This window comes from Megalobrama amblycephala, linkage group LG1, assembly GCF_018812025.1.
Source record: "Megalobrama amblycephala isolate DHTTF-2021 linkage group LG1, ASM1881202v1, whole genome shotgun sequence".
NCBI lineage: Eukaryota > Metazoa > Chordata > Actinopteri > Cypriniformes > Xenocyprididae > Megalobrama > Megalobrama amblycephala.
The window spans coordinates 25,346,913-25,351,749 of NC_063044.1; the positions used below are offsets into that span (position 1 = coordinate 25,346,913).

General features: G+C 44.2%; 1 non-coding gene across 1 annotated transcript; it reads left to right on the forward strand.

Annotated features, from left to right (window-relative positions):
* Positions 1 to 3,700: 3,700 nt before the first annotated feature.
* On the forward strand, positions 3,701 to 3,819 carry LOC125250603. The gene has a single exon (XR_007180816.1). It is a non-coding gene; the product is annotated as a 5S ribosomal RNA (ribosomal RNA).
* Positions 3,820 to 4,837: the final 1,018 nt, after the last annotated feature.

The window sequence follows — 4,837 nt, forward strand, 5'->3', positions numbered from 1 at the left end:
CAACAATATGGCAACATTTTATTTTGACTATGGCAACATTTTTATTAAAAATATTTATTTGAATAATGCAACATTTGTATTTTAAAACCTTTATTTTAATTTGGAAACATGACACCTCATTCTACAATATTTCTATGATTAAATCGCTGACTCCTCCCCCATCAGCCAATCACTGTGTGTATACTCCATAGCAACGAGGTCAACCCCGCCCTTACTCTTAGCTTAAGACTTCAGTCTATTCCTTAGTAAAAGTTGGTCTCAGCAGCTTTGTGAATAGGTTTTAAGAGAACACTCTTGGCTAAGAACTTTTACTGCTATTTAGGAGAACTCTTAGTGGTAAGTTAAAATGTTTTGTGAATACGGCCCCAGATAGCTAAATATTTTTAAGAAATGTGAAACATTAACTCTTTTATAGGTATCTAAACATCCCTGAAACCCACCCCACCACCACACACAAAAATCTATTTAAACTGAGGTATATCACTGATGTATTTTGAGTTTGCAAGCTACACCTGTGGTGGGTGTGATTGTAAATGTCTCAGAGTTTTGTTATCATTTTGTGCCCATCATCCGTTATTTCCACCACTTTTCATTAAAACATGACGTTTTATTTCACATTTCTTCTCGTTTCGCGTTGCCTCTTGTATTGAGGTATTTAGTCCGCAAATGACCGTATTCTTACTGTGACTGATTTGGCTCAGGGCCAGCCAGCTCACACACGCTCAATCGTTCTCTTTCTATGAAACCTGTAAACCGCATTCACCGGTTCTAACTCTATAGCGGTTGTCCAGAGCACTGCAATTATTTCTCATTTAAAATACTACAATCATTTTCATGTCTGTTCTCTGCGCGGCAATTATTTTTTTCTGCGTGGCCGCAGCCGCGCATGCGCGCAGCTTAGAGGGAACATTGACCACAACCCCTACAATAAATACTAATATATATATATATATATATATATATATATATATATATATATATATACATACAAAGATGTATGTGTGTTGGAATAGTCAGTTTCAGTCCAATGTACAGTATGAGTGTATGTGTGTGGGTGCGTTGAATTGGCCTCACCGGAAAGGCTTTTAGTCCGGGAGCTCGATGTGCGTTGTCCCGGATCCGGTGAACGGTGAAATAAATCCAAAGGGTATTATTTCCACAACGGGATAACCAGTCACAGACGACGACAACGTAGTGTAGAGCGATCGATCGCTTAATCCACCATACAATGAATGAGAGCGTCCTCTCTCGAGCACCGGCAAACCGCTATTTTTATCGGAAGTGACAATCAGCTGTCTGACTCCCTGACGTCACGGGGATTCCCTGGATCTTCCCGACAGAAGTCTAGCGTGAGTAAAACGGGAACACAAACACATTTCTGGGCAATACAACACAGGGGAAAACATATATCCAAAACAGCTGTACTTATATTATTAATTAGGATAATTCACAGCAGTATAAATATTCCCCTATTATGTGGCCGCGCTACATAAATCCCCCCCCCCCAGCCAGCGGCATTGGAGGAGAACGTCCATAATGTTGATGGCATAGCGGAACTCTGGCAGCCACTGGTCCCAGGTCTGATGTTGTTGATCCACAAAAGCAGCAATCATTGTCTTTATGGTTCGGTTAAATCTCTCAGTTAGATTTGACTGTGGGTGGTAGCTTGTTGTTAGTTTTTGAACGCAACACCATGTCTTGGACAGATTGCCCAGAAGGCTGGAAGTAAATTGGGGACCCCTATCGGACACCAGGTATTTGGGCACCCCCCCATCTGGTAAATATCTCCTCCCTAAGGATTTTCACTATTTTCTGGGTCTTGCCGTCTCTCAATGGGAACATTTCCACCCACTTAGTGAAGTAATCCACAATGACAAGGAGGTAAGTGTTCTGTTTTTTACTGCTGGGAAATGGTCCCATTAGGTCCACTCCTAGCATGTATCCTGGTTCTGTGATCGGTGAACTCTGCATAAATCCAGAGAGTTTTGTATTGCTGGGTTTATACTTCTGGCATACCTCACAGCCTTTGACATACTGCCACACATCCTTCCTGACGGATGGCCACCATGCCACATCCAGGATTTTCAGCAGGGTTTTCAACTGTCCAAGATGGCCACCTAGGGGATTATCATGGTAATAATGCATGAAGTCAGTGGTTAACGAGGATGGTACTACCAACTGATACTTCTCTCCCTTATTCCTTAAAGGAACCTTGTGGTACCACACCCCCTGGTGGTCTTCAAAGGTGATGGGTTGTTCCTTGACTGATCGAGGTTTGATGCCAGACTGCAGGTGAGTGATAGTATTGTCCAAACGTTTTGCTTGAGCGATTTCTTCCAGCGAGTGGGGTAAAGTGGACGAATGTTGCGATGACATGGAAAGACATGGGGCATCATCAGTAGAAAACGGCTCCTGGACCCGGGATAAAGCGTCAGGTCCCAAGTTAAGGCAGCCCTTTCTGTGATGGACCTGAAAGTTGAATTGTTGCAGGCGGAGTGTCCAGCGGGTTAGTCAGGAGGAGGTTTTAGGGCAGTTGAATGCCCAGGAGAGTGCTGAGTGGTCCGTGAAAACCTCATAAGGACATCCCTCCAGGTAATGCCTCCACTTTTCAACAGCCCACACCACTGCTAAACATTCCTTTTCAGAAGTGCTGTAATTCTTCTCAGCCCCTGTTAAGGTCCGTGATGCATACGCCACCACTTGTTCTCCTTCATCCGAGTGTTGAGTGAGGATGGCGCCCAGTCCAACATCACTCGCATCCGTGTGAACCTGGAAGGTTTTGTTGAGGTCAGGTTGTATCAACACAGGTGAGTTCTGTAATCTTTGTTTAAGAGCATCCAAACTAGCGTGACACTCTAGAGTCCATTCCCACTTTACTCCTTTCTTTTTAAGGTGGTTCAAGGGAGCAGATATGTCAGCGAAGTGGGGAATGAACTTATGATACCACCCTGCCAGGCCCAAAAACCTCTGAAGGGCTTTGAGATCTTGTGGAGGGGGAAACTCATCAACGGCCCTGGTCTTTTCTCGATCAATCTCCACACCCCTCTCAGAGACAATATGGCCTAGAAATTTGAGCTGGCGTTTGAAGAAGTGGCATTTCTTCATGTTCAGCGTCAAATTGGCTTGGGTAAGTTTATGTAGAACCATGTTGATATCTTGAATGTGTTGATCTTGTGACTTTGAATATATGATGATGTCATCGATGTAGACAAAACATAACTTCCCCCTCAAATCAGATAGCACCCTCTCCATCAAACGCTGGAAGGTGGCAGCTGCATTTCTGAGTCCATACGGCATAGACTTGAATTGAAATAACCCTTTGGTGGTGATAAAAGCGGTCTTCTCTCGACTCAACTCCTCCATCTCCACCTGCCAGTACCCCGACTGTAAATCCAACGAACTAAACCAATGCACCTTCAAGGGACTCAATGTCATGAATCAAGGGCATTGGGTAAGCGTCAGGTACAGTCTTGCTGTAGCTTCCTATAGTCCACACAAAACCTATATGATCCATCAGGTTTGGGGACTAGGACCACCGGGGATGACCAAGGTGAGAAGGATGGCTCAATAATGCCGTTTTTCAAAAAAAAAAAAAAAAGTAAGAACCTGGGAATACCAGGTGCTGTAAGCTTTATGTTTTTTCTGAAAATATAAAGAGTGTCTGAATGTCTTAAATAGCCCACTCTTGGCTGCAGATTTCGCTTACGGCCATACCACTCTGAGCACGCCCGATCTCGTCTGATCTCGGAAGCTAAGCAGAGTCGGGCCTGGTTAGTACTTGGATGGGAGACCGCCTGGGAATACCAGGTGCTGTAAGCTTTATGTTTTTTCTGAAAATATAAAGAGTGTCTGAATGTCTTAAATAGCCCACTCTTGGCTGCAGATTTCGCTTACGGCCATACCACTCTGAGCACGCTAGAGGGAGTTAGCGAGCAACAGGAAGTGAGGTGGCAGCAGTCAGGAGAGGAAGGCTCTCCATTTTGTTTTTTCTTTTTTCTGTTTTGTTTTTTTGTGTTTTGTACTTTCAGTTAGTTTTTTTTGTTGTTTTTTTCTTTTCTAAACCACCTAACAGCAGCATTTGCTGTCTGGAGGGTGGTTAAACCTTTTTCTTTTTTTTGTTTTCTCAAAATGGACGGATTAACGGATAATGACACTGGACTGGCTGGAGGAAGACGCTTGGTTACCGACACTGGACTGGCAGGAGAAACACGCACGGCAAACGACATCGGACTGGCAGGAGGAACACGTACGGCAATGGACATGGGACTGGCAGGAGGAACACGCACGGCAAACGACACTGGACTGGATAAACGACTACGAGCAAGGAATGAAAGGAACCCACAAGTAAGAGAGAAGTTTGGTGAAAGGAAGTATTTAAAGGAGGCTACAGTTATTGTGAACGTGGAGAATGTGATTGAGGTGAGAGCGGAGGACATTATTAAAGCAGTAACGGAACAATGTGGACATGGTAAAATTTTAGCACTAAGACCAAGACAAGGTAAAGAATATGAACTGACGATGGAGAAGGAGGAAACATGTGATAAACTAATTGAAGGACTGAAAGTTAAAGGAGTAATGTGTGAAGTGAAAAACCTGCAAAACCGTGATTATGTTGTTTCCTTCATGCACCTGCCCGTCTACCTGGAGGATGAAAAAATTTTAGAAAAATTGGAGGGATGGGGTGTTGAGCCCAAGAGTCAAATTAAAAGGAGATGCTACCCGGGCACCGATATCGAGGACGGGACAAGGTTCCTTAAAGTCCGATTCCCCAAGGAGGTGGCATCCCTGCCATACAGCACGAGGCTTGAGACAGCCGAGGGCCAGCAGTATTTCCGGG